At 45.1% G+C, this 26,175-nt stretch overlaps 1 protein-coding gene across 4 annotated transcripts in view; it reads left to right on the top strand.

Annotated features, from left to right (window-relative positions):
• The window catches only part of LDB1 (LIM domain binding 1), a 267,057-nt gene that overhangs the window by 125,161 nt on the left and 115,721 nt on the right, over positions 1-26,175 (top strand). The window contains exon 1 of one of the 4 annotated variants that reach the window (XM_030202866.1): positions 9,364-10,050. The exons of the other annotated variants lie outside the window; for them this stretch is intronic. The gene's annotated coding sequence lies outside the window, so the exon portion shown is untranslated. Of the gene's footprint in view, positions 1-9,363; positions 10,051-26,175 lie in introns of those variants that run through there. 4 annotated transcript variants of the gene reach the window in all.

Below are 26,175 nucleotides of genomic sequence, written 5' to 3'. Positions count from 1 at the left end.
TTTTACTAAAGCTTAGCATGTACTAAATGTGAAGAAACACATTTTACACCTATGGGCTTCTTAGCATTTAGCGCGCACTAAGCTTTAGTAAAAGGAACATAAGTGTTGCCATACAGGGACAAAACCGAAGGTCCATTAAGCCCTGTATCCTGTTTCCAACAGTGGCCAATCCAGATTACAAGTACCTCTATAATGGCTGCATTTGATGCTATTAGAAGTAAAAGAAACAAGACTGAAGGTAGAAAAAAATGAATCTTTATTACTTACTACAACAGGAGCTTGTATAACTGGTAGGCACTAGGAATCATACAAAACCGAACAATGCTAACTTAGGCAATTGCAAAAGAAATAGTAATTATATCTTATGTTACAGAAAGAGGACGAAGGATAGGAGCTTTTAGAGGATACCAATGACAGGAAATATCATTAGCTGTAAGTCTGCAGAAAAGTTATAAAGGTGATTCAAAGAAAAGGGAGAAAAATATGAAAGAATACAAAGGATATAAATTTCTCATCTGCAAAAATATAATTCTCACCAATACAATAATAATAAGAGAAAAAGGTGTATTTCCCGAGAAATATTCCTGCTGAGCAAGGATATAAAACTTCTCTTGCCAGCGGGGCTATTTCAGAGTCTCTTTGTCTGCAGGGTTGCCAGCTGGGAAAAATTTTCCCAGCCCGAAACAGCCGTAAACCCGCCCGTAGCCAATCCCCGTCTTCCGCGTCACCGAACCCCACCCCCGCGTCACTAACCCCGCCTCCCATGTCACTAGCCCCGCCCCCTACGTCATCCCTGACATCAGCCCCGCCCCTGAAAGGCTTCTATTGGTCCAATTTGGACCAATAGAAGCCCCGGAAAAGCTTCTATTGGACCGAGTTGGACCAATAGAAGCCCCGGAAAAAACCGCCGAACTTGCACAGCGGCGACAGGAAAACCGCCCAAAAAACCGCATCCCGCGGCCGGCGAAATTATCCCGCCGCCGCTGGCAAAAACCCGCCCAATTGGGCGGTAAAACCGCCCACCTGGCAACCTTGTTTGTCTGCTTAGTACCTTTATAGAACTTTAGTTCCCAACTACCTCTCTCTTGTCCTGCACCAATCAGAAGTCCCGCATGTTCACCTAAGAATTGTGATAGGTGTATTGGGGTCCTTGCCACACCTCTGCTCAGTAAATTATATTTGTAACAAGATAGTTGGGATCAGGGGCGTATCTGAACTGCGGCGGTAGGGGGGGCCAGGGCCAGAGTGAGGGGGCACATTATAGCCCCCCCCGCCGCCGCCGCCGCCATTGCCGATCCCCCTCCCCCAGCCGCTACCATTGCCAACCCTCCCCCTCCGTTGCTCGCTTACCTTCGCTGGCGGGGGACCCCAACCCCCGCCAGCCGAGGTCCGCGTCCTCCTGCCGCTGCCGGCTGCCTTTGGTGCTTTCATTTGTCCATTGAAGCTGGCGCCAACTAAAGTTTCTTTTGACTCTGACGTCGCTGCACGTTGTACGTGCAGGACGTCAGACTCATGTTTCTGAGTCTGACGTCCTGCACGTACAACGTGCAGCGACGTCAGACTCAAAAGAAACTTTCATCGGCGCCAGCTTCAATGGACAAATGAAAGCACCAAAGGCAGCCGGCAGCGGCAGGAGGACGCGGACCTCGGCTGGCGGGGGTTGGGGTCCCCCGCCAGCGAAGGTAGGCGAGCAACGGAGGGGGAGGGTTGGCAGCGGTAGGGGGGTCCAGGGCGAAATCTGCGGGGGCCCAGGCCCCTGAGGCCCCACGCAGATACGCCCCTGGTTGGGATGTCATGGCAACAGGGGTCTGGTCAGTTTGTGGTCAGCCAGAAATTCCTGTCTTGCAGCTGTCAGTGGAAATTCACAGAAATAAGCAGACCCAAAAGAAATGGCCAGAAAATTTCAGAACACCTGGCAAAACCCCCAAACAGTACAATTCATTTTATGCTGCTTATCCTAGAAATAAGCATTGGATTTTCCCCAAGTCTATCTTACTAATGGCTTATGAACTTTTCTTTTAGGAAGTTAGGCAAATCTTTTATAAATCCCGCTAAGCTAACTGCCTTTACCACATTCTCTGGCAACGAATTCCAGAGTTTAATTACACGTTGAGTGAAGAAATATTTTCTACACGTTGTTTTAAATTTACTACTTAGTAGGTTCATTGCATGCCCCCTAGTCCTAGTATTTTTGGAAAGAGTAAACAAGTGATTCACTTCTACCTGCTCCACTCCACTCGTTATTTTGAAGATCTCTATCATATCGCCCCTCGGCCATCTTTTTTCCAAGCTGACGAGCCCTAGTCAATTTAGTCTTTCCTCATATGCACTTGGGGTACAAGAATCCAAGGGAACGGTACAGTATAGGGGGTGAAGTGTTTCTGTGTACGAAAGAAGAGCGGGACTTAGGGGGGGGGGCGATTGTGTCTGATGACTTTATGATGGCCAAACAGGTAGAAAAGGCAATTGTGAAAGCTAGAAGGAAGCTTGGGTGCATAAGGTAAGGGATGACCAGCAGGAAAAAAAGAGGTGATAGTTCCCTTGTATAAGTCTCTGATGAAACCCCATTTGGAGTACTGCATGCAATTCTGGAGACCGCACCTACAGAAAGATATAAACAGGATGGAGTCGGTCCAGAGGGCGGCTACAAAATTGGTAAGAGGTCTCTGGCATAAAATGTATAGAGACTGGCTTATAAATCTCAACGTGTATACGCCTGAAGAGAGGAGGGCGAGATGGGATATGACAGAGACATTTAAATACCTCAGTGGCATTAATGTACAGGAGGTGAGCCTTTTTCATATGAAGGAAAACTCTAGAATAAGAGGGCATAGAATTAAGTTAAGAGGAAATAGTATTAGGGTGGTGGAAGCATGGAATGGCCTCCTGGTGGAGGTTGTGTGTCATAATTTAAGAAAGCGTGGGACAGGCACGAAGGATCCCTTGGGAAAAGGAGTAGTTAGTGGTTGCTGAGGAAGGGCAGACCGGATGGGCCTTTTGGCCTTTATCTGTCATCATGTTTCTATGTTACTAAGTTTAAAGTAAATCCCAATAGACTCCCAAATTCCTTTTTCTGAGACAGCAGGTGTGGTAAAGACATTGTGGGTTAGTCAATAACAGAAAAATATCATCCACAAACGCGAGAGCTTTAACTTCGTAGTTGGACATACCAACCCCAGGAACATCAGGATCAATGTTAATCAGTCTCAATAGTGGTTCCAATCCAGACAGAGCACAAACAGCAAGGGGAAGAGGGGACATCCCTGTCTGGTGCCTCTCTCAACTGTAAAAGGGGTCATCCTTATTCCATTAACTAATAGTTGGGTGTTAGGCTGCTTATAGAGCGCAGTAACTGCTTGAGAATACCAGCCTTGAACTCCGAATGTGATAGAATGGTGAATGTGTGTCCAGGCTACCTTATTGAATGCCTTTTCTGCATCCAAACTCACAGCTAAGGCCGGGAGCCTGGTAGTTAACAATGGATAAAAGCTGTTATAATTTTCTGTACATTAAGTATTGATTGTCTACCTTGAACAAATCTTCCTTCTTTATCTGGTGACCGGAGAATTGAATTATGGACGTGCTATAGATGCAATCTACTTTGACACAGTTCCCCACAGGAGGCTCTTGAATAAACTTGAATAAAGCTGAAGATAGGACCCGACATGGTGAACTGGATTAGAAACTGGTTGATGGACAGAAGCCAGAGGGTTATGGTTAATGGAATTCGCTCGGATGAGGGAAAGGTGAGTAGTGGAGTGCCTCAGGGATCGGTGCTGGGGCCGATTCTGTTCAATATATTTGTGTGACATTGCCAAAGGGTTAGAAGGTAAAGTTTGCCTTTTTGCGGATGATACTAAGATTTGTAACAGAGTGGACACCCAGGAGGGAGTGGAAAACATGAAAAAGGATCTGCAGAAGCTAGAAGAATGGTCTAAGGTTTGGCAATTAAAATTCAATGCGAAGAAATGCAAAGTGATGCACTTAGGGAGTAGAAATCCACGGGAGACGTTTGTGTTAGGCGGTGAGAGTCTGATATGTACAGACGGGGAGAGGGATCTTGGGGTGATAGTATCTGAGGTTCTGAAGGCGATGAAACAGTGTGACAAGGTGGTAGCCATAGCTAGAAGGTTGCTGGGCTTTATAGAGAGAGGTGTGACCAGCAGAAGAAAGGAGGTGTTGATGCCCCTGTATAAGTCGTTGGTGAGGCCCCACCTGGAGTATTGTGTTCAGTTTTGGAGGTCGTATCTTGCTAAGGACGTAAAAAGAATTGAAGCGGTGCAAAGAAAGCTATAAAAATGGTATGGGATTTGCGTTACAAGACGTATGAGGAGAGACTTGCTGACCTGAACATGGATACCCTGGAGGAAAGGAGAAACAGGGGTGATATGATACAGACGTTCAAATATTTTAAAGGTATTAATCTGCAAACCTTTTCCGTAGATGGGAAGGCGGTAGAACGAGAGGACATGAAATGAGATTGAAAGGGGCAGACTCAAGAAAAATGTCAGGAAGTATTTTTTCACGGAGAGAGTGGTGGATACTTGGAATGCCCTCCCGCTGGAGGTGGTGGAGATGAAAACGGTAACGGAATTCAAACATGCGTGGGATAAACATAAAGGAATCCTGTTCAGAAGGAATAGATCCTCAGAAGCTTAGTGGAGATTGGGTGGCAGAGCCGGTGGTGGGAGGCGGGCTAGTGCTGGGCAGACTTCTACGGTCTGTGCCCTGAAAATGGCTGATACAAATCAAGGTCAGGTATACACATAAAGTAGCACATATGAGTTTATCTTGTTGGCAGACTGGATGGACCGTACAGGGCTTTCTCTGCCGTCATCTACTATGTTACTATCCAGCTTATAATTGAAAAAGAAAAACGCCTATATTGCGACCCAAATCGGGAGATAGACGTTTATCTCACAAAAACGAATAAAGCGGTATAATCGAAAGCCGAATTTGGACGTTTTCAACTGCACTCCGTCGTGGATGCGGACAAAGTTGATGGGGGCGTGTCAAAGGCGTGGTAAAGGCAGAACTGGGGCGTGGTTATCGGGCGATCAGAGATGGGCGCCTTTCGCCGATAATGGAAGAAAAATATGCGTTTTTAGCGAGAATTTAGGGCACTTTTCCTGGACCCTGTTTTTCCACGATTAAGGCCCCAAAAAGTGCCCTAAATGACCAGATGACCACTGGAGGGAATCAGGGATGACCTCCCCTGACTCCTCCAGTGGTCACAAACCCCCTCCCACCACAAAATATGCCATTTCACAACTTTTTATTTTCACCCTCAAATGTCATACCCACCTCCCTGGCAGCAGTATGCAGGTCACTGGAGCAGTTATTAGGGGGTGCAGTGGACTTCAGGCAGGTGGACCCAGGCCCATCCCCCCCCCCCACCTGTTACACTTGTGCTGGTAAATGGGAGCCCTCCAAACCGCCCCCCCAAACCCACTGTACCCACATGTAGGTGCCCCCCTTCACCCCTTAGGGCTATAGTAATGGTGTAGACTTGTGGGCGGTGGGTTTTGAGGGGGATTTGGGGGGCTCAACACCCAAGGGAAGGGTGCTATGCACCTGGGAGCTCTTTTACCTTTTTTTTTGTTTTTGTAAAAGTGCCCCCTAGGGTGCCCGGTTGGTGTCCTGGCATGTGAGGGGGACCAGTGCACTACGACTCCTGGCCCCTCCCACGAACAAATGCCTTGGATTTATTCGTTTTTGAGCTGGGCGCTTTCATTTTCCATTATCACTGAAAAACAAAAACGTCCAGCTCACAAATTGTCGAATAAAACATGGACGTCTATTTTTTTCTAAAATACGGTTCGGTCCGCCCCTTCACGGACCCGTTCTCGGAGATAAACGCCCATGGAGATAGATGTTTTCGTTCAATTATGCCCCTCTATATCTCTTTCCTTCATAGTGATATATTAGAATTTTATCTTCCTTCTCTTTCTGCTCTTCTTTCTTCTCGTCTCCTCCTATTCCTTTTTTTTCCTGCCAGCTCACCTCCTCCTTTCTTTGCTTTCTCCTATATTCTGTCCTCCAGTCCTTATATCCTCTTCCTCCTCCAGTATCTTCCTGCATTACCCTCTACATTCAAGAGCCTATGCCACCCTCTTCTTGAGTCCTCTCCCTTTTCTCCCAATCATGGGTCCGTTATCAGACCCCTTTCCCTCTCTACACATCCTCACTCCTCCCAAATCATGGATCATTTCCCCTTCTAAACCCCCTCTCTTCTTCTTGGTCCTCTTTCTCTCCATTTCAGCCCTAGTTTGATCTCCAGAAAGCTTTTCCCACATCTCCTCCCTGAACCCTGGAAATGTCTGCCTGCATCACCTCCACTTGCATACACCCAAGTATTTATTTGCAGATTTATCTCATTAGTATTTATTGTGGTTATGCTGAAAACCTGACATTTCTGCCAGGCTCCCAAGACATATTCGGGATGTCCTGCCTTATGGTTTTTGTACCTCTTCCCTCCTAAATCATGTTTATTATTTATTTAGATTTTGCTCACACCTTTTTCAGTAGTAGCTCAAGGTGAGTTGTATTCAGGTACATTGGGGTATTCCAATTTTATTTGCTATTTTTCTTTATGGTAACAAAAATTCTTGGTATATTAGGTTCATCGGTGGACGAATGATAAGGATAAATAGAAAAGCAAGGCGCAGTGCCCCCATGGGTGCCCGAAGACGCCTATAATATGGCGCCGAGCCCCGATGGGCATGTGCAACGGGCCAGCGGGATGCAAGCTAGGCGTGACGGGCACGTCCCCGCCGCCCAAAGGGCACCCCGCTGAAAAGGGGGAAGAGCTACAAAGGGGTTTAAAAGCCCCTGGGCGGAGCCCGGACGGCCTCTTCAGGCGTCCGGGCACCAGCATCCGCGGGAGCAGAAGTGGGGGACGCTGCCGGAGTTTGCTTCGGGATCTTCGGTCCTTGTGTCCGGAGTCCTGGGGGCATCGTTGCGTGGTCCGTGAGGACCCGCAGTGAGTACAGAGAAAGGAAGGGTGGAATGAGGGGCGGGAGCGGCCTGGTGCCCATGCCGCGGGATCCTGCATTTTCCCCTCGCCTGGTACGCTTCTTCTCGTCCGGGTTCGGCAGTGAGTGAGGCGGCCTTTGTTGTCCCCGTTTGCATCCCCGATTCCGCCGTCGCCCCCGCACCTGTACAGGAGTTTCAGACCCATCCGCATGCAGCGGGCGGGCGGGCTCTGCCGGATAGCGCACGTTTTTTGCCCGCCCCAGCCGACGCAACAGCCTGCCATGAGCCCTGGCTGGGATGTGGGCTTTCAGGTACCGAGCGCGGCATTGTAGCCAGATGGGCGATCGGGGTTTCCGGGCGGGGCCTCAGTGGAGTGGGATGTGGATGCCCTGCTGGGCTGGAGCTGTGGGCGAGATTCAGCCTCTGTCGGATTGGCAGAGGGCAGATTTTCATCTCCCCGGGTGTCGGAGGTTTGATGAACGGGAGCGGAAGTGAGACTATCCAGTCCACTGTAAGCAAGGAAGCCGATTTGGTTGATCTCTGTTTTCTACTACCCCTCAGCAGCTGTCATCCAGTACACTAAAAATGCAGCATGCAAACCTATGAGCGGCTGCAAGGGGTTTAGTGGACATGAGTGGAACTGAGACTATCTGGTCCAGGTAGGCAAGGAAGCCAATTTTGGTTAATCTCGGTTTCTACTACCCCTCAGCAGCTGTCATCCAGTACATTCAAAACAAAGCATGCAAAGTTGCAAACAAACATAGCTGAGGGTGCCGTGTGGCTCCGTAAGAGGGGGGGGGAACGGATTGAGCCAGTCTGGGTTTTACTTCAGTTGCTTTCGGTGGGAGCGGGACCCGGACTGGATTGGTGTGTCCTCCTTTTCTGGAGCCATATGGTAACCCTAAACATAGCAACATAGTAGATGACGACAAAAAAAAAAAAGTCCACACAATCCAGATAGGCTGCCCAACAATTTAAACTCACATGTGCCACGTATGTGTATACTTGACCAGGATCTGTTTCTGCCAATTATCAGGACACAGTCCGCAGAAGCGATCATACGCTAGTCCCTGAGGTAAGCAATGGGCTGTCCCACAAGGGAGCTCACAGGCGGCAGCCATCTAGGATAGCTCTAGGTCGCACAGGGGTAAAAGGAAGTGCGCACAAGCGGTGGCCATCTTGGGGTGTTTAGACAAAGAGTTAGGGTATCACTCAGGGTGACCATATTGGAGAGGACACGAATCGATTGGCCTCCAGGCTCGTAATTGGGGATAGCGGCCATCTTGTTAGGCCACGACAGGGAATTCGAATGCACACTCCTCCGGCGCGCCATGTCCCAGGACAGACAGACACACACACACACAAAAAGCGACTACGAGTCATACTTATAGACGATGTGTGCCCTTTAAAGAAATGTTCTCACCAGTGACCAGCAGATCGCAGTTGAAGAACTAACCAGCTTCCGCACAAGACATACCACAAAGAACAACACATGTGAACTCCCCCACATGTATTAAGAAATGTCCTATAACGTACTCTTGTTATATTACTATCACGCTTTATCATTATCACTATTATTATTAGCATTTGTATAGCGCTACCAGACGCACACAACGCCGAAAACCTGACAGAGAGGCAGTCCCTGCTCAATAGAGCTTACAATCAAAAATACAGACAAGACAACTAAGAGCGAGGAAAGTACTGGGTGAGAAGGAACAAGGATAGGGGAATTGAGTAGTGGTTAGTAACATATTCGGGATGTCCTGCCTTATGGTTTTTGTACCTCTTCCCTCCTAAATCATGTTTATTATTTATTTAGATTTTGCTCACACCTTTTTCAGTAGTAGCTCAAGGTGAGTTGTATTCAGGTACATTGGGGTATTCCAATTTTATTTGCTATTTTTCTTTATGGTAACAAAAATTCTTGGTATATTAGGTTCATCGGTGGATGAATGATAAGGATAAATAGAAAGGAGGGAGAGAGATGCTCTATTTAAACTGTAGGAGCATGACATCTATATTGCTATAACAGCAAGTCTGATTTGTCTGAGCTATATTCAGATCTCCATTGTTGCGAATCTTGGTGTAAAGCTTAACGGGATAGGCCTGTGGGGACAAAACGAAGTAGCTGCTGCATTATTTTCTCGTCTCAGGCGGGATCCTAGCAGTAAGCCTGCGAGCTCATCATCAGCTCAGTCGCTTGCTGAGTGTGTCTACACACATAGGCCGAGGCCAGGCTAGGGGGAGGAGCGAGATCGGCCGGCTGCCCGCCGATTTACCCCGCCTCCCCCCCCCCCCCCGTTTTTTTTAAACTATGAATTAAAACAACAACAATAACTTTATTCTTCCACCGCGCACGGTACAGCGTCTCTAAGCCACCTCAATGTTTTCTTCCCAGCACCTAATTTCAGTTCGCGTGTGTTAGGTTATACGGTGAAGAGAAAAATTTCTTCCCGTTTTCTTTCATGCTCTCTCTCTTCTCCTGAGCTTTGGAGCTGTTGCTGCCGGTCGGCCCGGTCCCTCCCCCTTCAGGCGAGAAGAGCAGCCCAGGAGCTGGTGGGAGAGTAACGAGAAAGGGCCTCTCTCTCTTTTTCACTGTCTGAAAGGCGGAGGGGTGGTGCTGTCTCTGTACAGGGCTGCTGGAGCTGTGAGAGCTTTCTGTACCCAACAGAGGGTCTGCAGCAGTCACTGCTCCTACTCCTTAGCAAAGGAGAGGGAGAGCAGCAGCAGCCATTGTTCAGAGAGCACCTTGCAAACAAAGAAAGGGCTCCTTCCACCTTCTTGCTTTCCTTTTCCGCCTTCAGGCCGCTATCAGCTCAGCTAGGCCTCTCTGACATCAAGTTGAACCACCTTTTTATTTTCATTTCTATCTTCCAGACCTAACGTATCTCTGTCATTTTCTCGTTTTTTGCTTTTTATCTGAACGCTCATTTATATGTTAATTTGTATGTATGTAATCTGCACTACAACTTTTCCTCGGCTGGCGGAGAGGGAGTAATGTTTTAAATTTTGCGGCTTTTGAAAATTTTTATCTTTTGGAATACTGGTATTAAAAAATCAAGACTTCGTCCCCAGGTGAGTGCGTTTATATGTCTGTAGAAAAGCGAATGTTTTGTCGTAAACGGGAAAAGGACAAATAGCTGATTAAGGAGGCTACACCTCCAGAGATTGCATGTGCTTTTGCACTGAAAAGCCAAATCAAAAAGTAGATCTGCCCCCCCCCCCCCTTTTTTTTTTTAAAGAGATCGCCAGAAGAAATAATTAACTAAATCACGGTACAAGTAAATCTATAAGGGTAATAAATGCGTGAGTAACTTTTGTTTAGTGTTTGCAGTGCCTGTAGGAGAGGGACAGTTTGTGTGCTATGATAAAAGGTAAAGAATGTCCTCAATCGGGAGGAAAACGAAGTATCCAGGGCAGGAAGGGATCTTGGGGGCAAAACTGAAAGTTGAATGAATGCTTGCTGGGTTCCATTGTACGGTTTATGACAGAAAATTGGACTCGAGCTTGGAAGCCTTAGAAGTTGCCTGCTGCGGTTTTATGATGTGTGCAGACAAAAGGAAAAAGGATTGGGTTTTCTTGGATTCACTAGTAAATGAAAAGGAAGAGAAAATGCATTGTTTTGTCTTAAATGAAAGCAGTGTTTCATTATTGGTGCTTAATTTTGATGGTGGCTACTCTGCTGTCAGTAGTAACATTGGTGTCAGAACTGCTTCGCCCTCTTTTACGGTTTCTCTAGTTTTATACTAATTAGTTGTCTTGTCTGGGTGCAAACACTTTCTGAAGAAGTAGGAAGGTATACACAGTATCCTTACTTTCCCTCTTTCGGTTGCTCTTGCACTTGAAATACTTTCGTCCAGCGATCAGACTGTTGCAGGAAGCTGCAAGCTTCAAAGGAGAAACCTCGTGTTAGTGCGGTTTAGTTATTTTGCTGGCACTGTCCTCTTTTTCTTAATCTTATTTTGGGTGTTTTTTTTCCCCGTAGCGATGAGTAATTATGTACAATGTGACCACCCCCCCCCCAACTCCAACTTGATATAGCTTCCCTATCAATATTTATTGTTTTATTATATACGTTTTCCCTTACCCAGCTTAATAAAGACTGTGCTACAGTCTCTCTACTATTCCGAAGTCCATTTAGCAGAGCCCACTGAGGCAGCTTTTAAATAGCCGTAATGCCTGTAAAATACGTGAGCACTTTTTTATCATTAATATTTTAATTAAAAAATGGAAACACCAGTAGCAGTTTCTCTTCACAATTAAAAGTGTGCATTTTAAAATTGTATGTGTCATCTGCTTTTTTTTTGTGTGCTGGCCACTAAGATAGGTAAAATAGAATATGTACTTATGAAATGACATACAGAGAACTGTTTTCCTTACACCCCTTCCTGATCTACACATACCTCTAAGAATACCTGGATGCAGTCTTGTTAGCAGTGTATGCAACTATAGAAGATGGTAAAAGCCATTTTCAGGCAGGCCAATTAACTTGGTGAATATGTTGCAGGCTGGCCCTGGCCATGGGACACTTAAGGCAGATAGATTGTACCAGTGGCGTAGCCAGACTGCCAATTTTGGATGGGCCTGAACCCAAAGTGGGTGGGCACAAAATTTTCTCTCTACCCCCCTCCCCCAGCAAAATTTAGTCACGCGAATCAGATGCATTTGTCACACAGGGTAAAGTGCTGCTTTTCAGTGCATCAGATTTCAGAAAATTTATTTAATAGCCTAACACCCTTTTCAGTGAGCTTTCAGAGGCCAAAACCTCATGCCTCAGGTCAGTATAATGCTGTTACAGTATCCTCGCCTGACCTAAGGAAGGAAGTATTGGTCTCTGAAACTTCATTAACACAGGTACCATATTACTTTATCCTAAATTAAAAATAAAATTATTTTCTTTACCTTTCTTGTATGGCCATTTACTTTTTCTCATTGTGTCGCTCCCAGTCTCTAGATTCTGCTTTCCTTCGTTTTCGCTTAACTCTTCTGCCACGGTTTCCTGGCCATTTCTCATTTTTCTCTCCTTTTTCTTTGCTTTCTTCAATATTTTTCTGCCTCTCTCTCTCTCTGTTCTGATTTAATTCATTCTTACTATCCATTCTTTAATTTCCTTCATCTACTTATGGCTTTTCATCTTTTTCTCACCCTTGTTCTCCCCATGCCCCTTCCTCTTATTCTCCAGTCTTTCACTACTCTCCTTTTCCATCCAGCAGCTCTCTTCTTTCTCTCCCCATCCTTCCAGTCTCCCCTCTCTCGCCCCATCCTTCCAGTCTCCCCTCTCTCGCCCCATCCTTCCAGTAGTCTCCCCTCTTTCTTTCTGCATCCTTCAGTCCAGTGTCACCTCTTTCTCCCTACCCTTCCATCCAGCGTCTTCCCTCTTTCTCTCCCCATCCTTCCATCCATCTACCCTCTCTCCTGATCCTTCCATCTGTCTCTCTCTCCCTCTTTCTAACCAGTGTCTCTGTATCACTCTACCCTTTTCTGTTCAGTGTCCCTTCTCTCTCCACATCCTTCCAGTCTCTCCCCTTTCTCTCTGCATCCTTCCAGTCTCTCCCCTTTCTCTCCCTATCCTTCCATCCAGAGTCTCTCTCCCCATCCATCTATTTTCCTTCTTTTTCTCCCCATCCTTCCATCTGTTTTCCCTCTTTCTCTGCCATCCTTCCATCTGTTTTCTATCTTTTCTCCCCATCCTTCCATCTATTTTCCCTCTTTCTCCCCATCCTTCCATATTTTCCCTCATTCTCTGCCATCCTTCCATCTGTTTTCTATCTTTTCTCCCCATCCTTCCATCTATTTTCCCTCTTTTTCTCCCCATCCTTCCATGTTTTCCCTCTTTTCTTCGACGAGACCCGCCCTGCATGCAGGGCAGTGACGTAGGAGACGGGAGGAGCCTGCGAGCCAGCAGCCAATGCCTCAAGGCTGCCTAGACAGTGCCTGCTGGTGCTGCGCTTTTTTTTTTTTTTTTTTAAACATTTTTCATCCTTAGCGCCGTTAGCACTGCTTCTTTTTGTAGCGCCGGCCCTGCTGCTCAACAGGAAAAGCAGCAGTGGCCAGCAATGGGTGCTGGGGCTGGCGCTGGGCGGGCCTGGGCTGAAATTGGGTGGGCCTGGGCCCAGCCAGGCCCACCCGTAGCTACGCCCCTGGATTGTACACTTTGAGAATAAAAACATAGGTCTAACCCAGTATGGTAGTTTTTATAGTCCATCTAGTCCAGCATCCTTTTTACAAAAGAGGCCAATTGAGGTCCCAAGTGACTGGCAGGATCCCAAAAAGTAGCAAGATTCCATGATACTTAGCTCTAGGGGATAAACAGTGGTTTTCCTCAGGTCTACATTAATAATGGTTTATGGATCTTTTTTTCTTCCAGGAATTCATACAAATCTATTTTTTTTTAGTCATCTACACTATTTCTACCACATCCTCCAGCAATGAGCTCCAGAGCTTATGCATTAATTAGAAAAATATTTTCACAGATTTTGTTTTCATTGTACCATTTTGTAAATTTCATGGCCTGTCCTTGAGTGTTTGTACTTTTTGAAAAAGTAAACAATTGTTCTATTTACCTGATCCACTCCACTCAGGGTTTTAGAGACCTCTGTCATTATCTCCCCTCAGCTGTTACTTCTCCAAACTGAAGAACCCAAACTTCCCTAATCTTTTCTCATGACAGTACTTCCAGTCCTTTAATTTTGGTTGCCTTTTGCTGCTGGACCTTTTCTAATGCTGCCATGTCTTTTTTTTTTTTTCTTCTTTTGAAAATGCAGTGCCCAGAATTGCAAAATCTATCTAACAAGAATGTAGCAGTCCTAGCATTGGTTGTTGCCACCTATTTAGATATATCTTGCACTTTTTAGCTTATTGGCTCTTTTAACCTTCTTAGACATGTTTCATCATCAAATTGAATATTATTATTATTAGCATTTGTATAGCGCTACCAGACACACGCAGTGCTGAACAGAATACAGAAGGATGGACAGATAGATATTCACCAGTTGCACAGGTTTATGAATAGACATGGTGAAGGCATCTGGTTATAGTGTGTCAGATGGGACCTGCCTATATATATCCTTTTATCACCCCACATAATTTTTTTCTGGGTGGCAGTGGCTTTGGTAGGGGCCACAATGCACCACTTAACTGTGTAGTAGAGCTGTGTGTGGTTCGCCAACTTCTTTCTGAATATGTGAACATTTTAGGGTTCTGGTGCTGGAGTGCACGAGTAGCCTAATGGTTAAAACAGCGAGCTGAGAACCAGGGAAATACAATTCAAATTTTATTGCTGCTGATCCTTGGGCAAGTTGTTTAACATTCAATTGCCTCAAGTACAGCCTTTGCTTGTAAGCCCTCAAGGGACAGGGAGATATACTGTACCTGAAAGTAACTTACCTTGAATTACAATTGAAAACAGTTGTGAGCTGTAATAGTTGCCTCTCTTCTTGCAGCCATGTTTCAGCTGTAAACCTATGCAGGTCAAAACAGGTTATTTCTCTCACTTGGATGTGCAGACTGGATAGGCTGTATAGTTGTCTTCTGTCTTTCTATCCTGTTGAGCCAGTTCCTGGTTGGCACCTGCTGATTCTTTTTGCTAATATTTGTTGTTGTGCTTATGGTAAACAAATGAGTCCTTTCCACTTTACCATCTTGAGTAATTTTCATTGAAATCAATTTTGAAAATCAGTTTTTTGGAAGCAAAATATATTAAATGTCATCTGTTTTCTCTAGTTTTCCCAGTAAATCACCATTATGCAGGTAATTTTTAGATGTTTTATTTACTTTCGTTAAACATGCTTAAACAGTAGCATGCTGTTAAAATGACGGTTTGAGTTTGTGCTGTCCACCCCAGAAAGAGAATCCCTCGGTGGCTTTGTATGTGATGCGCAGATAAAGTATCAAATTAGTAAACTTAATAGTAAAGAATATTGTTTAGTGGGGGAGAAGATAAGACAATAAAGGAATGCTGTATCCAGATCATGTTTTCCTTTAAATGTTTTTGTGATAGTCCTAAAATCCATACCCTCTAAACTTCACGCCCTTTTTTTTTAGTCATGCACAACAACCTGAATAACATGGAAACTCTGAGAAGGAATCTTTATCTTGTTTCAGGAGTGGATAAATGTTTGGTGGTTTCATCCCTCAACTATTCTTATACATATTGAGGGTGTTACAGACATTTGTGACAGTTATACAAAATAGGTGCCAACCATTGCACTGATTAACATTCACACATTTTTCACAATTTTTTTCCATTTAAGTACTTTACTCCATGTGCGATATTGCCAATATCCTACACAGTGTGTAGTGCCAAATTTAAAGCATTGGTCTCCCAACATGTATGTGGTCCCCACAGTCCATTTATTGTTTTTAAATTTCTGTTTAAAGTTTTTTTTCATTTATACAAAACACTATGTATGCAAGTAACGATCTAACAGGCTTGTCTATAGCGAGCAGAAACAATAACCCCTGCTACCCAAACCCTCCCTCCCTCCCCCCTGTATATAATTAGACTTGATTGATATGGTTATGATAGGGAAACTCCCCAATTAAACTTAAGCAAAGTTAGCTTATATATCAGCCAAGGTGTTTTTCCAAGCATGTATCTGTCCCAGACTTTATGAAAACTCATCAGATGTTCTGTATGTATCGCAGTTAATTGGTTCATCTGGTATACATAGTACAATTTCTGAAGAGCTCTGGGCAGTGCTGGCCGTGCCTCCTGCTTCCATGCTGCTGCGATTACCAGCTTACTGGCCACAGACAAGCTCGTTGCCAGCTTATAGACCTCTGTTTTAATGCCATTCGGTTTAAACTGTAATAAAGTGTTCTGCCTTATGTGGGTAATCATATTTAACCATTTGTTGAAGGATCTTCAATACCTCTAGCCAGAATTGGTTTATTACAGGGCATGTCCACCAGATACGTTACATATCTCCATCAGCTCCACATTTACGCTAGCATTTCCCTAATCCAGCATGAAATATCTGTAAAAGTTTCTGAGGGTATAGTACCATTGGTAGAATACCTTATTTTTATTTTCCATTGTATTATCAGAAATGGAAACCTTGAAAAGATATTTAAAACATTTTTCCCTTTAAATAAACTCATGAGTAGAGCCCAGAACTGTCTCCTATATCTGAATGTAACCTAGAGCAGGAGTGTCAGATACTAATAATGCATTATATAGTCGTGATATGCATCCTCACCCACTTTCCCCATTTAAAGCTTGCTCTAGGCCAATCTCTGCACGGTGTAGCTCACTTAATGCCCGTCTATGTAGATAGTCTTGAAGCTGTCTATATCAAAATACATGGTGGGGAGGGAGTCCAAACTGCCCCTTCAAGTCCGCAAAGGAGACAAACTCCCCCTCATCCCAAATTTGATTCAGTGTAAATAATCCCCTCTGTTCCCACTGTCGATAGAACGAGTCTATTCTCCCCGGGCAGAATCCTGGAGCAAACTGGATTGCTGATTGCAAAAGATATGTTCTCCCCAGGAAAAAACGCTTCTGCACTTGAATCCAGACATCTAACGGACAGCGCTACAGTGGAGAGATCCTATACATCAAACTGATTATTGTGGCTTTGGGTAGCCACAGCATTGCTCAAAGAGGTGTGGAACATATCCATGCCTGTTCTAAGGCCACCCAGGGTTTTAAAGTAGAATTACCCTTACAACAGTTTCTAAGGCAGCTCATGATACATCTCTTCTTGTGAGTAAAGTTGAACTTTTAACTTTGACTATAGATAAAGTTAAACAATAATCATTTAACCAAGGCTTCGGAGGTTGATTTTAAGTTTGAAACCTCTAATTGCAATTGTGAAATTTGGTTAAAGACAAAATCATTACATCTTGAAAAATTGAACAAATAGAAAACTTTAACAGACATTTAAATTTAAGAATCTTGAATTTTCAGATGACAGAAGGAATGAATGCAGCTGATTTCTTTAAAAAAATATTCAGTAGATATTCTTCAGTATCCCTCCACGGCTATTCCTCCATTAAACAAAGTTTATTATTTACTATTACCTTCACAAGTGGGAAAGGGACTTGAGTTTATTGAAGATTTGCCTTTACCTAATATTCCTCAATTGGGAATTCAAGATATCTCAGCTTTACTTGAAGAATCAATATCGGAAGTGAAAATACGTCAACTTTAATAGTATCGTTTTTATTTGAACAGGTTTTAAACGCAGTTTTGAAGTTATACTTTAAGAACTTGTCAAAGATCTTTTGTGGTTCCAGAATATGGATATACCCTGATGTTACTAAGCTAACACAAGATAGAAAGAAAATGTTTCTGGCTCTTAGGGAAGAGACTAAAGCACTAAGAACATCATTCTTATTAGCATACCCGTGTAAATATCTTATAAGATACATGGGTAATAAATATGTTTTTTTTTCGAGCCAAAACAACTTCAAATTTTTCTTGAAACGAAAAAAGTGACGAAATAGACTCTATATATGAATGTTAACTGATTAAGTAACAGAAAAAGTCTAGCCTGAATTTTCCATCTTTTTCAATATTCTTTTCTTCTTTAAATTACGATCTCCTCATCTAATATACCCCTTCCCTCTTCTCTCTTTCATTATTGTGGTCTAAGAACGAGAGCAAACAATTTTATTAATGTAAAAAGTTTTCATAGCATGATTTTCTCTGTATTGCAAGTGAATCTTGTAATGTTAAACAAATATCAATAAACAAAAGATATAGAATTACCCCACTCCGTGAGGATTTAAAGATTAGCTGCTTGATAATATAAAAAAATAATTGGGTACTCCCATCCCACCTTTTAGCCTAGACTGGTCTAACATTGCTCTCTCTTAACCCTCGGAGAGAGTTTTTTTTACAGATGAAGGAAAATACTTTATGTTGCAGCCTGATAAAGAAAAGTTTTGGCAATGGAATCGTTAATGCCATAAAAATATGTAGGATCTTAGGCAGTAGCATCATTTTTCAGGGCCGCAATCCTTCCTAACCATGACAGCCCAAAACCTTCCCAATGTTCCAGCTCTGTGAAAAGCTGTTGTATTTTAGAGGGATATTTGCAGCATACAATTTATTTATTGTCTTAGTAATATTGATCCCCAGGTATCGAATGTGTATCAGGGGGCCCACTGAAATGGAAACTGAGTTTGCCATATTCACCCTGAAACCTGAAAATGACCTATATCTACTCAACTCTTTAAGACCTGATAATGACCAATGAGGTTCTCTAAGAGTAAGCAGAATGTCATCAGCAAAGAGTTGTATTTTAGAGTTGAGATCCCGCCAACAAAATCGCACTATTTCCCGCTGAGCTGTTATTGCACATGCCAACAGTTCAATAATCAATGGAGATAGCTCACATCCCTGGCGAATGTCACAGTAAGTCAAATTTCTCAGATCAAGATCCATTTACCCTGAGGCATGCTTGGTAGATAAGGCACAACTGGCTTAAAAATCTACCTCGGAAACCAGAGTACTCCAACACTGAGAATATAAATGACCACTAGACACGATCAAATGTCTTTTCAGTGTCCAGTGCTGCTAACAGCATGGGCACCCCCTCCTTATGCACATAGTAAACTATATGTAAGGCCTTTCTAATAGTATCATTAGTTTGTCAACCCCTGATAAAACCTGCTTGGTCCTCATGAATAAGAGTAGGCAACACCCACAGCACGCGCAATGCCAAAATCTTGGTAAATAATTTGCATCAGTATTAAGCAGTGATATGGGTCGATAGGAGCCCCAGCTCTGAGGATCTTTCCCGGGCTTTAGCAACAGTGTAATTATTGCCAGTCGCCACATTGCAGGCCATTCCATTGTACTATCAAGGGAATTAAATGGATCCACCAACAAAGGAGCCAAAATTGCTCGGAAGAGTTTTTATAGAATTTGTTGGTGAATCCTTCTGGCCCTGGAGATTTACCATTTTGCAGCTCGCCAACGGCCCTTTAACTTCTATAGGTTTGGATAGGGTATCACTTGCTGTCAAAGGGAATTGTGGAAGTGCTAATTCATCTAAATATGTATGGATATCCTCATTAGTAGGCAAGGAATCTGGCATGTACAACTTACGATATACAACAGCTTTTTGTAGCTTTTTCTCTTAATGTTGAGCTATGCATCTCCCTTGTTCATCTGTAACTCCAGAGATATAATTACGAACCCTCTGTTTCTGCAACTTAAAAGCCAGAAGGCAACGATTTATTGCCAAATTCAAAGTATGATTAGCGAACCCTCAACCACTAGTCTGCTATGTTAGCTAACTGCATTTCTTGGAGCTGCATACGAGTTTGGTGTATTTGTTGCCCTAGATAGGCCCACGCCCCCTCCCTTTTTTAGACTGAAATTCTAGATGGGCTTGTTGGGACTACAGAAGGTATTCCTGTTGCTTAGTTGCCCCCAATCACTACTTTGAGGCCATCCCACAGAATCAATGGAGAAACTTCTCCAGTATCATTGAACTGTATATAATCCCTTATAGCATGTTCTATCTGTGCCATATGGTCCCGAAGAGATAATAGAGCATCCTGGAGCCTCCAATATCGAGTGTACTGTGGCATAGAAGTGGATCCTAGGTATAAAATTACTGGTGAATTATCTGACCAGGTTTGTGTAGCTATGTTGTGAGATTACATATGTCCCGCTATCATAGGTGACCCCATCCAATAGTCAATATGCGAATAACTATCATGTGTTTGCGAGTAGTAAGTATAGTATTTGTTTTCTGGGTTTATTGATCTCCAAAGGTCTTTTAAATTCCATCTGACCATGAAGTGTACCAAAATATCCCTCTCCCGTTGGGCATAGGTAACATCCTTAATTGAATTATCCAATGCTGCGTTCAGGGTGAGATTAAAAACTCCCCCCCCCCCCCCCCCCAATAGCAGTGTACCCTCTGCATGCTTTAATCTAAATAGGCTTTGTAGTCTACTTGCGGTGCATAGACATTCACTATTGTATGTACAGCATTATCTATGAGCAACACTAACAAAAAATGTTGCCCTCCTGGATCCCTAATTACTTTAACAATTTGCCTTGTTTTAGTCTCTCCAAGTGCTATAAACACTCCCTTAGTCTTCATATGGAGGGTATTAGATGCATCAAATATTTTTGAGTATTTCTTATGCCTACAAAATCGCTCATGCTATGGTCTCAGGTGCATTTCCTGGATTAACACAATATCCACTCTTAACCTAGTTAGTTCCTGAAAAAGCAATTCTCATTTTCTAAGGGAATTTCATCCCTGCACACGAAAAGTTAGTAAGGTACACCCCATATTCTGCATAGCGCCTCGCATTATTGGCGAGGACCTGTACCTTGTTTCCATTCCTCTCCCCATGCCATATCTAACTGCCCCCATAACCCCCCATTTCTCCCCCTCCCCTTTCCTTCCCACCTCTTTTCCAAGCTTATACTCGAGCTCCTTCATTTAGGAGCAAATCATAATTTCAGAGAAAGAGTACTCGCTACTGCAATCATAAGTGGATTACTGTTTACTAGTTTTGCTTGAATGTTTATCTATAAAACAAGATTATGAACTTGTATTCAGTTAGCCTTCCCCAGTCCCATTCCTTCATTTAACAGTAGTATATACTTTCCCATATATACAGTCAGGTCTTAACAGTAGTACATACTTTCCCGTATATACAGTCAGGTCTTCATGTAGGCTGTGGTGGCAGGTGGCTGTTGGAGGCGCTTATTTCCTTTTTTTTTTTTGTTACATTTGTACCCCGCGCTTTCCCACTCATGGCAGGCTCAATGCGGCTTACATGGGGCAATGGAGGATTAAGTGACTTGCCCAGAGTCACAAGGAGCTGCCCGTGCCTGAAGTGGGAATCGAACTCAGTTCCTCAGGACCAAAGTCCACCACCCTAACCACTAGGCCACTCCTGCACTCCTTTGCCACCCGTTGTCACAGTGATGATCAATTTGGTTAACTAGAGGATCCTATGGTTAGACTATGGTTAGACCTTCTGGTAAAATCTCCTTGGCTTCAGCAATAGACCAAACTCGATGCATTTTGCCATCCTGATAAAACACCAAAGCAAAGAGATGTCGCCATTTGTAGCGTATATTGTGCTCTCACAGAAATGCCATAAGGGGACATAATTCCGATTCTTTGGAGTGTTGCCAGCCAAATCTTGGTATACTTCAACACAATATGAGTCCGAACACAATTTCTCCGATTGACAAGTGGTGCACAGCACTCGCTGTTTAAGTTGATAATCATAAAAGCACGCGATAATATCCTTTGGTTTTTTTATTTCTAGTAGAGCCCAGTGCTCCGTGTGCTCTTTCCAGTTTCACCATGGCAGGATCAAGCTTTGCCTTATCTGATAAGAGCGAGCTCAGTATTTTCTGGACCACCGCTTCGCTGTCCGTATATGTTGGAGTCTCCGGTATACCCCAGAAGCATAAGTTGTGGCGCCTAATCTCTGTTTTCTAAGTCCTCCAATTTATCTTGACTTAGTTGATTTTGTAGCTGTGCTGCTTGCATATTTTTGTCTAGCTTCTCAATACTATCTGCATGCTCATCCAGTCGCAATTCTGCTTCCTCAAGCCTGTGGCCCAGTTCACTAATGTCTCCACTCAAATCCGCTCCTAACGTGGTTAGTTCTGTTCGCATTGCCTTTAAATCTGTTTTTATTTCCTGAAACCAGATGTGAATTTCAGTCAAAGGTTGTATCTCTGCTTCTCCATTCTGTATGCCCTTCTCAAGACCTCTAGTGGGTTGCTTAACATATTGAGGGCCATCCACTCCACCAGCCTCTATGGTCTGACTCGCTATGCGGGCCCCTTTGATATACCACTGTAAGCAAATCGATTGCCTGTTGTCCCTGGGATATCACCATCTGCTTCTTCTCCACAAATAGCAGTAGGGCTCCTAAATATTAGCATGCGCTAACCTTATAGATGCCCATAATATTACTGTGGGCATCTACATGATTAGCACGTGCTAATTTTAGCGCACCTTTGTAAAAGGAACCCTCTATGAGTTACCTTAGTGCAGTGATTTTCAACCTTTTTCATCTTGTGGCACACTTACAAGGCGCAAACATTGTCAAGGCACATCACTGGAATCTACACATACCCACCCATCCCAGCTAAGATCCATTCCATGTCTACCCATACCTGTAACCTTCAGAAGTAGTTATTAAATTTAATTATGGTACCGTTGCTGGTCGCAAAGCCTTCCCGCTGCCACGGTCAGTTCCAGTAATGCCTCCTTCCTTTCCCCTGCAGACTGTGGCAAGGAGGAAGTGACCTGCTGCACAGCAAGTCATTTCCTCCTCCTGCGCTTACTTGGACCCAACTGTGTATGTGAACCGTATGATTCACATAAACAGTCGGGTCTAAGCCGGCACGTGAAGAGGAAGTGACCACCTCTGCAGTGTTCATTTCCTCCTTACCCCACACAAGCAGTGCTGGACAGCTCAACAATTGGCTCACACAATTCATAAAAAAATTTACAACCGGCTGTTATGAGCCAGCCCCAGCACACACCCATTGTTCATCTCCTTCCACAGCACCTCTGTGAGTTTGTTGCAGCGCATCAGAGTGCCATAGCACAGTTTGGGAAACACTTATTTAAACGTTATATCTGGGACTAATATCCCTTTATTTTGATTATGTCTCAGTCTCAGGGTCTTAGCAAACTGTCAGACTCGGAGACAACATGAGCTCTTGGGCTGCTGTTGGCAAATGGCAGCAGCAGGCAAACCCTCCAACCAGGAGTGGACTGAACAAGCAGAACTAGAGCAGACTAGAAGTGCACAGAGCATACAGGCAATACTAAGGAACAAACCAGGCCTAGACTGAACAAGCAGGACTGTGCACACAGGCTGTACTAAGACACAGACCAGGACTGGATTGAACAAGCAAGACTGGAACAGACTCTGGAGCCTCCCGCTTCACTCAGTTAAGCTTCCTCAGGAGCAGGTTCCAATCCCCAAACAAATGCTACTCACTTATCTTGCTAAAAAGTGAAAGGGTGACAAGATTACAAACACATTCAACCATTATACAGGATGTACAGTTCTCGCAATTTCAGCAAGCCAAAAAACACAGTCATCAGATTAAATTGAGTTGATACTGTAGGCCTCTTGAAATAGCAGGGATACCTGATACCAGATTTTGAAGGATGGTGGAGATAAAAGATCAGGATGTGTCAGCCATGGTTCATGCTAAATGTTATCTGGAACTAGCTAAAATCATTCTTTCCTTGTCACTTGCAGCAGGTGAATCCAGGAACTAGTGGGTTAAGTCCGCCTACCAGCAGGTGGAGATAGAGATAAACAAACTAAAGGCAGTGATGCCAGACGGCCAGCTCCTTCCTCTGTTAGTATGTCTCTATTTTAGCAGGTGGTGGACGGCTTTTTCTCCAGCTCCTGGGCCCATGGCCTCCGAGGGTGCTCCTGGGCCGGTAGCCAGTTTGAGCCGGGGGGTGGCGGACTGGTGGTGTCCCCTTTGGCAGCATACGCAGTTGCTGGGACCCTGCTGCGCCTCAAATTTCCTCTGAACAGGCTTTTGCTGTTCCTTTCCTTCCCTGTTTGTTTCTGCCTCCTCACTTAAAAAAAAAAAAAAAAGTGAACCATAGAATTTGTTTAAAAGAGAAACAGAGAAGCACAGGGGAGCGTGTTTTTGCTGAGAGCAGGTTTGTGTTACTGCTGTCTGAGTCCTGTTTTCTGTTGCCTGCTTGTCTGAGCCTGCCTCGAAGTGGAGTCGGAGAGTTTTTTCCTTCGGCTCAGCTGTCAGTTTCCACGCTTTCCCGGTCCGGGGTAAGTCCTGCTGGGTTCCTGTTTGGGGGTGGGCGATGGCAACGGAGGCAGTAAAACGCTGTTCCCGATGCGGGAAACAGCGTTCGGCGGCAGGCCTTTGCAGAGCGGGATGCGCTGATTGGGCAGGACTCGACGGAGCGGTCCCCCCCCCCCCCCCCCGAGAGTGTGCTTTCCCGCCCAGAGCCTGGTGATTCTCGCGCCATTTTGCGATAGGTCGTGGAGCTGGCTCTGGTAGCGGTTTTGGGCAAAGCGGCTTCTCCGCTAGTAGGGGAGGTGGCGGGGGGGGGTTGTCGGGCACTGTGGGCAGTGGTGCAGGTGCCATGGCTGCGACCTCCTCCATTGCGGGGGAGGGGTTTTCACCAGAGTTTATTTTGCTACTCCATCAGGTGTTTTTGTTGAAAAGGTCCTTCCCCCCCCCCCCCCCCCCCCAACGCGGCTGCGACAGCTTCGGCCTTTGATCCTCTCAGGGGGTCTGGGGGTAACCAAGAGATTTTGGGTTTTGCCCAGAGGATTTCTCCTCCTTTAAAAAGCCTAGGCTTTCTTTGGGGTCTGAGGAGGAGTCCTGCATACGGTCGCCTGCAGCTTCCTCTGTGGTGGCTCTCTCGGAGCAGACGGGAATAGAGGACATGGAGGATGGTGTCCTCACTGACCAACCGGAGGACTTCCGCCGTGAGGATTTTCCATAAGGAGGAGTTGTCCTCCTTTCTCTCTCAGGCGCTGGAAGCCCTGAATATAGAGGACCCTGAGCTTGCGGCTAGTACCAGATGACCTTCTAAGGCCTTTCCTGTACATGAAGCTATTGAAGAGTTGATTTCGGCCCAGTGGGCGGATCCGGATGGGGGGCTGAAAGTGGCCAGGGCTATGACCTAGCTGTATCCAGTTTCAGCGGTCTGTTTATAGCACTTTGCTCTGCCTAGGGTGGATGCCCTGGTGACGGCGGTCACTAAGAAGACTACTCTTCCATTGGAAGGTGATGTGGCACTTAAGGATATGCAAGACAGACGGCTAGAGACCTCTTTAAAACGTGCATTTGAGGTGGCTGCTTTGACACTTCAAGCTTCTGTTTGTAGTTATTATTTGGCTCGAGCTTGTCTCAGTTGGCTACATTCTGTCATGGATTCGATTTTGGAGTCTGATATGCTGGGAACTCCTCAGATGTCACTGATGGATATTGGGCTGGCGTACTTGGCGGATGCCTTGTATGATTTGGTCCGTGCTTCGGCCAAACTCATGGCCTTGACCGTTTCCTCGCGGCGTCTTCTGTGGCTCCGTCATTGGGCCGCAGATATGGCCTCTAAGCAACGGCTCATTAAATTGCCTTTCCGAGGGAAATTGCTTTTTGGGGAAGACCTAGAAAAGATTGTTAAAGATTTGGGGGATTCCAAATCTCAGCATCTTCTGGAGGATAGACCCAAGTCTACTTCCAGGCAGGGAGCCTCGAGGTCACGTTTCAGAGAGACGCGACGGTATCGCCCAGGGCGGTCCAATGCAGCCTTTCAGTGTCCTCGTTTTGGGCAGCGTTCTTCCTTTCGCAACGAGAAGTGTCCGACTGGACCCCCTTTCGTCAGGGGGCTCCTTCTCGGGCCTCCCAATGATGGGGCGTAGGTCCACTCGGGAGGAGAGCAGATCGGTGGTTGGCTTTCTCTGTTTTTTCCAGAGTGGGCCAGAATTACTTCGGACCAGTGGGTCCTCGATGTGGTGCGAGAAGGTTACAAGCTAGAATTCTTCTCTCCCGTCACAGACTTATTTTCTGGAGTCCCGCAGTGTATCGCGGCCCAAGAGGACAGCGGTTCTGCAGTATTTGCGAGACCTGCAAAGGATTGGGGCTATCATGCCTGTTCCTCCTCTCGAAAAGGCACACAGGTTGGTACGCCATCTTCTTTGTGGTTCCAAAGAACGGAGGGGCTTTTCGGCCTATTCTCGATCTCAGAAAAGTAAACCAGTTTTTGCGGGCTCGTCACTTCCGCATGGAGACATTAAGGGCAGTTATTGCTGCTGTTCAACCAGGCGAGTTTTTGACAGCTCTCGATCTGAGGGAAGCTTACCTGCACATTCCCATTTGGCAGCCCCATCAGAGATTTCTGATTTGTGGTGCTGGGTCCAGCACTTCCAGTTTCGGGCGCTTCCTTTCGGAATGGCCACTGCCCCACGCACTTTTTCCAAGGTCATGGTGGTGGTGGTGGTTGTGGCGTTGCTGCGGAAGGAGGGGATTCGAGTGCATCCATATCTCGACGACTGGCTGATTCGGGCGACGACAGCAGAGGAGAGTCTAGTGGTCACTGACCGAGTGATTTGCGGTGTTGCAATCCTTAGGTTGGGTGGTCAATCTGGACGAGTCATCTGGTTCCTACTCAGAGTCTGGAATATCTTGGAGTGCAATTCGATACGAAGCGGGGGAAGGTGTTTCTTCTCGGAGCGAAGGATCAAATTGCTTTC

Source organism: Microcaecilia unicolor, chromosome 5 (assembly GCF_901765095.1).
Source record: "Microcaecilia unicolor chromosome 5, aMicUni1.1, whole genome shotgun sequence".
Classification (NCBI taxonomy): domain Eukaryota; kingdom Metazoa; phylum Chordata; class Amphibia; order Gymnophiona; family Siphonopidae; genus Microcaecilia; species Microcaecilia unicolor.
This window is presented reverse-complemented; position numbering and strand designations above follow the sequence as displayed.